The sequence below is a fragment of the Pteropus medius genome, unplaced genomic scaffold (assembly GCF_902729225.1).
Source record: "Pteropus medius unplaced genomic scaffold, Ma_sr-lr_union100, whole genome shotgun sequence".
Taxonomy (NCBI): Eukaryota; Metazoa; Chordata; class Mammalia; order Chiroptera; family Pteropodidae; genus Pteropus; species Pteropus medius.
This window is the reverse complement of record NW_024344241.1, coordinates 9,134,656-9,147,521: the sequence shown is the minus strand read 5'-3', so window position 1 is coordinate 9,147,521 and position 12,866 is coordinate 9,134,656. Positions and strand designations below refer to the sequence as shown.

General features: G+C 34.7%; 1 protein-coding gene across 4 annotated transcripts in view; it reads right to left on the bottom strand.

Annotated features, from left to right (window-relative positions):
* EXOC2 (exocyst complex component 2) overlaps positions 1 to 12,866 on the bottom strand; it is a 205,444-nt gene that overhangs the window by 175,501 nt on the left and 17,077 nt on the right. The window lies entirely within an intron of this gene.

Sequence of the window (12,866 nt, the reverse complement as noted above, 5' to 3'; positions counted from 1 at the left end):
ATCTATAAAAAGAGGAACTAAGTTGGAGGATTCATATTTCCTGATTTCAAAACTTACTACAAAGCTACATAGTCAAGACACTGTGGTGCTGGCATAAAGATAGACATGTAGATAAATGGAATAGAATTGAGTCTAAAAATAAACTCTTACTTTTATGGTTAACTGATTTTAAAACAATACAGAAAAAATAATCTTTTTAACAAATGGTGCTGAGACAACTTGATATCCACATGCAAAAGATTAGATTTGGATCCCTTCCTTATAGCACAAAATTTTACTCTAAGTGTATTATAGACCCAAATATAGATGATAAAACTACAAATCTCTTTGAAGAAAACATAGAATTAAATCTTTGTGACTCTGAGTTAGTTAAAGTCTTCTTAGATATAGCACCACAAGCAACAAAGGAAAATAAATAAATAAATCAAACTTGGTCAAAAAACTTTGTGCTTCAAAGGACACCATCAAGAAAGTGAAAAGACAACCCACAGAACAGGAGTAAATATTTGCAAGTAGTGCATCTGTTAAGAGACTTATATCTAGAATATATAAAGAACAATTACAATTCAATAGTAAAAAAAAAAAAAAATACAATTTAAGAATGGGCAAAGAATCTGAATAGCCATTTTGCCAAAAAAGATACAGAAATATCCAATAAGCACATGAAAAGCACAATATCATGAGCCATCATAGAAATGCAAATCAAAATGAAGTATCACTTTCTATCCACAAGGAAGCTAAAATCGAAAAGTAATGTGTTGGCAAGGCTGTGGAAAAATTAAGAACCATTTACACTGCTGGTGGGAATGTAAAAGGTACAACTATCTGGAAAACAGTTTGGCAGTTCCTTAAAAAGTTAAACATATAGTTATTACATGATTGATCAATTCCACTTCTAAGCATTTACCCAGGAAAAATGAAAACTTATGTCCACATAAAGATATGTTCATGAATGTTCACAGTAGCATTATTAATAATAGCCAATAAGTGGAATAAACTCATTAGTCTATCAACTGATGAAAGGGTATATAAACTGTGGTACATCCGTACAACAGAATATTATTTGGCATGAAAGGAAAATGAAAGAGGAATGAAGTACTGACACATGCTACAAAATGGATGATTCTTAAAAACATTATACTAAGTGAAAAAAGGCAGTCACAAAGAACCACATACTATATAATTCCATGTGTATGTCTGGAAAAGGCAAATCTATAGAGACAGAAAGTAGATTAGTAGTTACCTAGAGCTGGGGACAAGGATGGAGGTTGGGAAGAAATAGAAAGTGACTGATAATGAGTATGGCCTCTCTTTCTGCAGTAATGGAAGTTCTAAAATTGATTGTAGTGATGGTTGCACAACTATGCAGTATATTGAAAACCACTAAATTTTATGCTTTAAATGGATAAACTGTATAGTAAGTGAATAAAGTTATTTTAAAAAGTTGAAAAAAATTCTTCATGTAAGTTTAGAGAAAAATATAAAGGTTATAAGACTTCACTAGGCTATTTCAGAGAACTACAAAATCACTCACTTAATCCACACATATAGTGGATACTCATTTTTTATCTGAGAGAACACTCCAATCTATCTAGCTCAGGACAGCTAAACCATAATCATTAAGCCACAGTCTACAGTTTGAAGGATCAGAGGATGGAGCTTTGGGCTAACAGAGTAGCTATAAAGAGAAGAACAAAATCCTGGAGAGGAATATTACTGAAACTCTTAGACGCCAGGAAGTACAGGAGAGACTCCAAGTAGCACAGTTGAGAGCAACAGCTTGAAGGATGAAAGAATCAGTGATTTCAATTACTGCCCATCATAGGGGAAACAAGAGTAATGCCTGTAAAAAAAGTCAACATTCTTCAGAATAACAGAACAAAATCCGAAGGCTCTAAAATGTATTACACATATTACAATAAAAATGACTGGACCCATAAAAAAATGTGAAACATATGTAACCCTAGTCAAGTAAGAAAGCAGGCAATAAACACATCCCAAGGTGAGCCAGGTCAGAATTAGTAAACAAAAATTTGAAAGCGTCTGCAATAAATAAGCTATTAAAAATGCATGTAATCATAATTAATGAATATATAGATATTCTAAACAGCAAAGTTGAAATTACAAAAATAAAAATAAAATGTAAATTCTGGAACTAAAAGATACACTATCTCAAATAAGAAAACTGATTAGGTTGAAGAAGACAGAAGATAGTTGAAGTCAGTGAACATGAATGTAGCTCTAAAGGAAGTATCCAATATGAAAAATATTGGGGAAAAAAAGAAACTGATTCAATAACCTATGGAAAATATCATGCACTCTGATGTAAACAGAGAGAATGGGGCAGAAAATATCTGAAGAAAAACTGGGTGAAATTTCCCCAAATTTATTGAAAACTATTATTCTAGATGTCCAAGAAATCCAGCCATCACCAGGTAAGATAAATACAAAGAAAATGACACCTGGACGCACTTAAGTCATACTCAAAGAGAAAAATCTTAAAAGCAATCAGAGGGGAAAAAAATGAAATAATATGCAAAGAAGAATAACAATGTAAATGATGATTTCTAATCAGGAAAAAAAAAAAATGAAGGCCAAAAGAAAACGGAATATTCTTAAACTGCTAAAAGGAAAAAACATGTTAGAAATGAAGGTTTTATAAAAAGCATTTTCTGCTCTTTTTTGCCAAAGCCCCCTTTTGCTGGGTGACAATGAGTTCAAATGATATGGACCTTAAGCTTGTTGAAGGGGCTCCTTGCAAGATGGCGTAGAAGGTAGAGGCTGTGCACGCCTCTTCTAGAAACCACACCAAAATTATAATGAAATTACAGAGCAACCAGTATGTGGATTCACCTGAGGTCTGGCTGAACAGAAGACCTACAACTAGGTCATTTCAAATAAAAGGTCACCTCAAACTGATAGGAGAGGTGGAGATGCAAAACAGCCTGGTCCCACAATCATGTGTGGTGATCAAGAATTGGGAGGGCCATCTTGGCTGCAGAGCCACCTCCCCTACCTGAGAGGTGAGAGGTCCCAGCCACGCACCAGTCTGCCCAACCCAGGGTTCCAGTGCTGAGAAGAGAAGTCCCCACAATCTCTGGCTGTGAAAACTAGTGGAGGTTGCAGCTGAGTAAGACTAAGGGCAGTAGGAAATAGATACCTTACTTGCTTATAGACTTACTAGCTCTGAGCTCCAGTTCCAGACAGCTGCTCAAGGGGTGCTGGGGATTCATGGGGAGGCGCTGAGCTGTCCGGCTTCAGGGCAAGGGCTGGAGGGTCAGCTTGCTCCAAGACAGAGGTGCAGGAAGAAGCCATTGTTCCTTTTTTGAGCCCTCCCCACTCCCAGCCTGTGGAGCCAGGCACCATCAACCTGGATAACACGGGTCACTCTGCCCAGAGGATTCCCTGAGACTCTGCCTCTCCCAACTTGTGGGCCCACTCAAGCAGCTTCCAGTGATTTATTCCATACAAATGGGCTGTCTTGGCTCCTGCCGTGAACTTTCATAAAATCTCTCAAAGCTCACAAAATTCAAAGCAACAGAATCTGGCCTCTGCATATCCCGTACCTCTTGCTGAGCAGCTCAAGCCCCACACCAGTGGCAGCCAACTTCAGTTTCTGATTTGGCCCCTCAAAGCAACTACTATGATGTGTGTTGGCATGCACCTCTTTGGGTTCATCTTGTTTGGGACTCTCTGAACTTCCTGGGGTTGTATGTCTATTTCTTTCATCAGGTTAGGGAAGTTCTCTGACATTATTTCTTCACATAGGTTTTCAATTCCTTGCTCCCTCTCACCAGCCCAGTACAGGTGGCAGCTATATTGAGATAACTCTTACCAGGGGGCCCCGGAAGTGCACAGGCTGTGGCTGAACTTGGCCTACAGCTGAACTCCTCTCAGGTCTGTGCCAAGGAGCCTCACAGCCCACCTACTACATAAAGTCACTCTATTAAGATTGGGAGACTTAGGAGCCCTACCTAATACACAGAAAGAGACACAGGGAGGCAGCCAAAATGGGGAGACAAAGAAGCACGTCTCACATGAAAGAACAGAACAAAGCTCCAGAAAAAGATTTCACCAAAATGGAAACAAGCAATATACCAGATGCGAGTTCAAAACACTAGTATAAGATTGCTCGAGGAACTTAGGGAAAGAGTAGTTAAACTTAGTGAGAATTTTAACAAAGAGATAAAAAACATAAAAATGGAGATGGAAAACATAAGACAGAGCCATTCAGAAAGGAAGAATACAATATCTGAGATGAAGAATACATTAGACAGAATCAACAGAGTGGATGAAATGGAGGATTGAATTACCAACATAGAGGATGGGGTAGCGGAGGACACCAATAAGAACAGCAACAAGAAAGAAGAATCCAAAATAATAAAAATAGTATAAGAAGCCTCTGAGACAACATCAAGCATAACAACATAGGAATACCAGAAGGAGGAGAGAGGGAGCAAGGAATTGAAAACCTATGTGAAGAAATAATGTCAGAGAACTTCCCTAACCTGATGAAAGAAATAGACATACAACCCCAGGAAGTTCAGAGAGTCCCAAAGAAGATGAACCCAAAGAGGTCCATGCCAACACACATCATAATTAAAATGCCAAAGGTCAGGCTCGAAGTGAGAATCTTAAAAGCAGCAAGAGAAAAACAATTAGTTACCTACAAGGAAGTGCCAGTTTCTCAACAGAAACTTTACAGGCCAGAAGGGCTTGGCACAAAATATTCAAAGTGATGAAAATCCAGGCCCTGCAACCAAGATTACTTTTCCCAGCAAAGCTATCATTTAGAATCAAAGGACAGATAAAGAGCTTCTCAGACAAGAAAGCCAATATTACAGGAAATGTGGGAGAGACTTCTTTAAGAAGAAAACAATATGTATCAAAAGTCTAAATAAAGAATGGCAATAACTACGTATCTATCAAGAAGTACTTCAAATAAAAAATAATTCAATGCTCCAATCAAAAGATAGTGGATGAATGGATAAGAAAACAAGCCCCTTACATATGCTGCATACAACAGATTCACTTCAGATGAAAAGACACTCACAGTCTAAAAGTAACGGGATAGGAAAATATATCGCATGATGGACCTAGAGGGTAGTGTGCAGAGTGGAGTAAGTCAGGTAAAGGAAGACAAATGCCATATGATTGCATGTATATGTGGAATCTAAAGAACAAAACAGAACAAATAAACAAAACACAGAAACTCATAGATACAGAGAACATTTTGAGGGTTACCAGATGAGAAGGGTGTGGAGGGGTTGGTGATAAAGGAGAAGGGATTAAGAAGTAGTTACAAATTGATAGTTACAAAATAGTCATGGAGATAGAAAGGACAGAATAAGCAAGATAGCCAATAATATTATAATAACTATGTACGGTGTCAAAGGGACGCTAGATTTATTGGGGTGACCACTTTGTGAGTTCTACACATGTCCAATCACTATGTTGTACACCTGAAACTAATATAATATTGTATGTCAACTATAACTGGAAAATAGAAAATTATTATTAAAAAAAGCATTTACTGGTGTTGGGAAAACTGAGCAGCAACATGCAAAATAATGAAATGGGATCCCTATCTTACACTATACACTAAAATCAACTTAAAATTAAAGACTTGAACATAAGAAACAAAAAACCGTAAGGTGTAAGCTTTTTGACACTGGGCTTGGCAATGATTTTTTTGGATTGGACATCAAAAACAAAAGTAACAAAAGCAAAAATAAACAAGTGGGACTACACCAAACTATGAAGGTTCTGTATAGCAAAGAAAACCTACAAAATGAAAAGGTAAGCTATGGAATAGGAATAAATATTTGTAAATTACATATCTGATAAGGGGTTAATATTCAACAATATATAAGAAATTCGTACACCTCAACGACAACAAAAAAATTAAAAAATGGGCTGAAGATTTGAATAGACATTTTTCCAAAGAAAATATACAAATAGCCAAGTGCATGCAAACATAACATCAGGGAAAAGCAAATCAAAACCACTATGAGCTATCACCCCACACCTGTTAGGATGTTTATTAATCGAAAAGACAAGAGACAGCAAATGCTGATTGTAGAGAAATGGGAACCCTGTACACTGATGATAAAATTTTAAACTGGTACAGCCACCATGCAAAACAGTATGGAGGTTCCTCAAGAAATTAAAAATAGTTTGTCACAATGGGTTTACCACCAGAACTCGGGTATCATGAAACCATTGCTAAACCTAAGCCAAAGTGAGTAAGGAAAAGACTCATGTCAACGTCACTGTCACTGAACACATAAATTCTATCACTACCAGTCATCTAATCTGCAGATGTGATGAGACTGACAAAAGAACCATCAAAAAATTTGAGAAGATCCTGATAAGATGGGAAAGAGTTCCTTCTTCAAATATGCCCGAGTCCTGCATAAACTGAAAGCTATATGTGAGAATGGTTTCACCACTGATATCTCCCCATAGAAATTCAAGGCCAGCAATTATTATGTGACCATCACTGATGTCCCAAAACACAGAGACTTTATCAAAAAACATGATTACAGGCATATCTCAGGCTAACTGTGCTGTCCTGCTGCTGCTGGTGTTACTGAATTTGAAGCAGGTATCTTCAAGAATGGACAGACTAATGATCATGCCCTTTTGGCTTACACATTGGGTGTAAAACAACTAAGTTCTGGTGTTAATAAGGTGGATCCCATTGAACCACCCTATGGCTAGAAGAGATATGAGGAAATTGTTAAGGAAGTCAGCACCAACATTAATAAAATATAACACCGACACAGTAGTATTTATGTCAATTTGTAGTTGAAATGGTGACAACATGCTGGAGCCAAGGGTTAACACACGTTAATCCAAGGGATGGAAAATAACCCATAAAGATGGCAATGCCAGTGGACCCACAGTGCTTGAAGCTCTGGATTGCATCCTGCAACCAACTCACCCAACTGACAACTCTATGGGTCTGCTCCTCCAGTATATCTATAAAATTAGTGGTTTGTTACTGTCCCTGTGGGCTCAGTGGAGACTGTTTTTCTCAAACCCAGCTAGGTGGTCACCTTTGCTCTTGCAAAATTACAAATGAAATTTTAAGTGAAGGTCTTCCTAGGGACAGCGTGGGCTTCCATGTCAAGAACATTTCTGTCAAAGATGTTCACTGAGGTAACATGGCTGTTGACAGCAAAAATGACTCACTTTACCAGTCTCCAAGGAAATTAAATAATCACCAAGGGAAGCAGCTGGCTTCATTACTCAGGTGATTATCCCAAGCCATCCAGGCCTTATTACTGCACTTGTGCTTGATTGTTGCACAGCTCACATTGCCTGCATATTGGCTCAGCTAAAGGAGAAGACTAATCATCATTATGGAAAGAAGTTGGAAAAAATTCTTGAAATCTGGTGATGCTGCCATCATTGATACGGTTTCTGGCAAGCCCATGTGTGTTGAGAACTTCTCTGTCTATCCTCTCCCGGGTCGTTTTGCTGTTCGTGACATGAGACAGATGGCTGCTGTGGGCATCATCAAAGCAGGGGACAAGAAGGCTGCTGGAGCTGGAAAAGTCACCAAGTCCACCCAGAAAGCTCAGAAGGCTAAATGGATAATACCTATCACCCCAGTCTTAATCAGTGGTGGAAGACAGTCCCAGAACTGTTTGTCTCAATTAGCCATTTAGGTTTAATAATTAAGGTCTGGATAATGATAACAATGTATCCATTTGTAAAACCTTCAAACAGAAAGACAAATATTTTTACGGACTATTTGTTTTGTGTGTGTGTGTGTGTGTGTGTGTGTGAGTTCAAAGATATTAGTTCTTAAGATTAGTATTCTTTAGTGGAAACAATTTGACTAATTGTCATAGAATTCTGACACCCATTAAAAGAGTTTAATGAGGAAAAAAAATAAAAATAGAACTTCCATATGATCCAGCAATCCCACTTCTGGATATATACTCAAAGGAAACAAAATCATTACTCAAAGAGATTTATGTACTCCCATGTTCATTGCAGCATTATTCACAGCAGCCAAGATATGGATGCAACATAAGTGTCCATTGATGGATGAATGGATGAAGAAAATGTCACACACGCACACGCGCGCACACACACACACACACACACAATGTAATATTATTCATTCTTAAAAAAGGAAATTTTGCCATTTATGACAACATGGATGAACTTGCACATTATGCCGACTGAAATAAGTTAAAAACAAATATTGCATGGTATCAAAAGAAAAAGGCTAACTCATGAAAACAGTACAATAATGGTTGTTAGGGGTTGAGGTAATTGGGGAGATAAAGGGTAAAATTTTCAGTTATGAGTAAGGTCTGAAGATCTAATGTGTAACACGGTAACTACAGTTGATAATACTATATTGTATAATGGAAATTTGCTAAGAGAATAGGACTTAAGTAGTCTCACCAAAAGAAAGGTGGGGTAACTAACTATGTGACGTGATGGATGTGTTAATGAACACGATTGTGGGAATCCTTTCACAATGTAGATGTATGTCAAATTATCAGGTTGTACATGTTAAGTATATTACAATTTTATTTATCAATTATATCTCAATAAAGCTGAAAAACAGGCATTTTCAAATAAAGGAAGTTCATTAGGAACAAATCTGTATAATAAGAAATGCTAAAGAAAGTTCTTCATTCTAAAGAGAAATGACAACACATAGTAACCTGAAAATTTTTACAATGTCAAAAGATGAATTCACTAGAAGGACAAACCAATCTAAACTGTGCATACATCTAATAACAGAACTTCAAAACACAGGATGCAAAAGCTGAATATAGGGGGAAAGAGATAAAGCCACAATCATGGTTAGAGACTTTAATATGCCCCTTAAGTATGGATAACAATTAGATGAAACAAACAAAACTTAGTAAGACTATAGAAGATATGAATAACACTATTGAACATCTTGACCTACCTGGCATTTCTAAAACTCCTTTTGAAGTGTCTACAGAATGTTCACCAAGATAGACTACATGCTGGGCTATCAAGTAACAATTCCAAAGACTGAAATTCCAAAGACTGCAAAGGAATTAAATTAGAAAACAATAGCAATACAATATCGTGAAGTATCCAAGTATTTGGAAATTAAACACACTTCTAAACAACCAAATGATCCAAAAAAAAAAAAAAGAGGAAAATAAGAAAATATTTTGAAGTGAATGATAATGGAAGTATAATCAAAATTTTAGAGATGTAGCCAAAGTACTGTGCTTTAAAAGCTTATATAAAGAAGAAAAATATTTACTATTAAGGGTCTATGTTTCTACCTTAAGAAACTAGAAAAAGAAGAGCTAACTAAACTCAAAATAAAAAGGCAGGGAGGAGAAACAAAGGAAGCAGAATAAGGAAAATATTGAAGAATAGCAACAATAAAACAGAAAAAAATAGAGAAAAAAACTGTAAACTCAAAAGTTTACTTTTTTTTTTAATTTCTTTAAAAATTAGTAAAATTGATAAATCCTAATAAAATTCTCTTTAAGAAAGAGAAAGAAGCACAAGTCACCAATTTCAGGAATGAAAGGGGGTAACTATAGATACTAAAGATATTTTTTTAAAAAAGCAATGAAGGACTATTATAAAGAACTTTATGCCAATGAATTTGACAACTTAGATGAAAGAGAAAAATTCCTTCAAAGGACAAGTTACCAAATTAATACAAGATAAAGAGAAAATCTCAAAACCTTCATATTTATTAAATATGTTGAATTAATCATCAAAAACTTTTCTACGAAAAAAAATTCAGACCTAGATGGTTTCATTGATGAAATCTATCGAACATTTAATAAAGAAATAATATCAAGCCTACATGAATTATTTCAAGAAACAGAAGCAGAGGGAAGACATCATGACCAAGTGGGGTTTATCCCAGCCATGCAAAGGTAGTTTAACTTTCAAGACCCAATCCCTGTAAATCACATTAAAAGTAAAAAGCAAAACTGTGTTCAACTAAATAGATATAGAATGAGTCTTTGAAAAAATTCAACACCTCTTTGTGATTAAAAACCCTCAACAAACTAGGAATAGATGGGGATCTCTTCAATCAATAAAGGACAATGGGGTGGAGGCAGGGTGATGGGAACACATCTATCATACTTAATGGTGAAATATACAATGCCTTTCCCCTAAGATAAATGAAGCAAAGATGTCTCTTTCATCGTGTCTATTTAACATGTTCTAAAGATTCTAGCCAGTTCAATAAGTTAGGTAATAAAACTAAAGAAATAAATGACATAAAGACCACAAAGGAAGAAAAAAATATTTTTTATTTGCAGATGACATGACTATACACAGAATACCCTAGGGAATCTGCTAAGCAACTAATTGCACTAATAACTGAATTTAGCAATGGTCAATATACAAAAGTTAGTTGTTTTTTATATTCTAGTAGGAAATAATTAGAAAATAAAAGTTTTAAGATTCTATTTGATATCATTATAAAATTAAAATACATAAAAATACATTTAATAAAAATATACAAGACTTCTATACTGAAAACCTCAAAATACTGCAGGAAAAAAGATTAAATAAGTGGAGATCTATATTCATATCTATGGATCAGAAGACTCAATATTATTAAAATATCAAACTGATGTATAAATTCATGCAAGCTTATGTAGAGAAATTGCCAAGCTGATTCTAAAATTCTTACAGATATTCAAAGAACCTAGAATAGCCAAAACAATTTTGGCTGGGGGGGAGCAGGGGGGAGTTGTAACACTTATGGTAGGTACATGACTTCAGGATATTATAAAATATCTACAGTAACCAAAACACTACATTATTGGCATAAGGATAACCTAATGAATCAGAGGAATAGAACTGAGTTCAGAAATGGACCCACACTTATATAACCAGCTGATTTCTGACAAAAGCAACAAAGCAATTAAAGGGAGAAAAAAACATCTTCATCAATTGTTGCTGAAACAATTGGGTCTCCACATTGGCAGGGGCTGCAGGGGAGGGCGGGGTGTGTAAAAATCTTAACTGCAACTTCACACCACTTACAAAAATTAATTTAAGATAGGTCATAGACCTAAACATAAAAACTAAAATTATAAACTATAAAAAATATAAGAGAATATCTCCATTACTTAAAGGTAAATATTTTTTTTCAATATGACAAACAATATCCATACATTGAAAACCCTAATATATTAAGACTTCATCAGAATTAAAACCTTCTCGTCAAAATAAAATAGGCAACTAGCAGAAAATATTCTCAATAGATATATCTGACAAAGGACTTTATATAAGGTACATGTAAAGAAAATTTTCAACTAAATAAGACAGGCCACCCAATTTTTTTAAAAAATGAGCAAAAGAAGAGACTCTTCACAAAAGAAAATAAACCTAAATTGATAGACATTCTACAAAATAACTGGCCTGTATGCTTTGAAAATGTCAAAGTCAAGAAAAACAAAAGCTGAAGAATTTTTCTATATTAAAGGATACTAAAGAGACATTACAACTAAATGTAATGTGTGATCCTGGATGATTTTAGAACAAGAAAAACATTTTTTCCATAAAGTACATAACTGGAAAAATTGGTATTAATGTTAAAATGCCTGACTATGATAACTATACTATGGTAATATAAGAGAATGTCCTTGCTTTTAGTAAACACATACTAAAGTATTTAGAAGTGAAAGGATTGTTTACACCATATTTTCAAATGGTTCAAATAAATATATACAGATAAACTAACAGAATGACAAAAACAAATGGGGCAAAAAGTTAACAATTGGTGAGTCTGATAAAAGGGTTTATACTTGTTATTTACCAAATTTTTTTTAAAAGGATTTACAAGAGTGAGTTACTTTTACTATTCTTGAAAGGTTATTTCAAAATAAAACATTATCAAAAATAATGCTTTTCAACCCAAGTGATCATCAATAGATGATTAAATAAAGAAGTTTGGTACATATATACAATGGAATATTACTCAGCCATAAAAAAAGAAATCTTACCATGTGCAAAAAAAATGGATAGACCTACCTACAGGATATTATGCTAAATGAAATAAGACAGACAAAGACAAATACCATATGATTCCACTTGTATGTGGAATCTAAGGAACAAAATAAATGAACAAGCAAAATGAAAACAGACTCAGATACAGAAAACAAACTGATGACTGCTAGATGGTAAGGGGTGTGGAGAGCAGGATGAAAAAGATGAAGGGATTAAAAAGTACAAATTAATAGTTATACCATAGTCATGGGGATGTGGAGTACAGCACAGGAATACAGTTAATAAATACTGTAATGGCTATGTACAGTGCCAGGTAAGTACTAGCATAATTGGGGGGGAATCAGTTCATAAATTATATAAATGTATAACCATTGTGCTGCACATATGAAACTAATATAAAATTAAATTTAAAATATAATGCTTGGGTAATATTTTAAAGTACAACTACATCAAATTTACATCATCCTACTAATCAACACATAAGACCCACTGTTACTCAAAAGAAATATTTATTTTCACATTTAACATTAGCAAAATACACAAATAACTAATGAATAAACTTATATTAACAACCACAGTAGGTAATTTAATAATTAAGTATACATAAAATTATAGAATTTTCAGAAACAAGTATTCTTTTAATGCAATTTACTATTGCTATCTTTGTTAAACATGTTTAAACATGGACAAAAGTTCGGAAAGTTTATTTTGAAAATGTGCTTTAAAATTATTATAAATTGATAAACCTGAAATTTAGCAACATATTAATAAAAGCTTTCATGAGAGAACAGACATATTTCAACACAAAGTTCCCACAGAAATTATATTGCCCTAAAGATACCATAACATTGCAGAGAAAATAAATA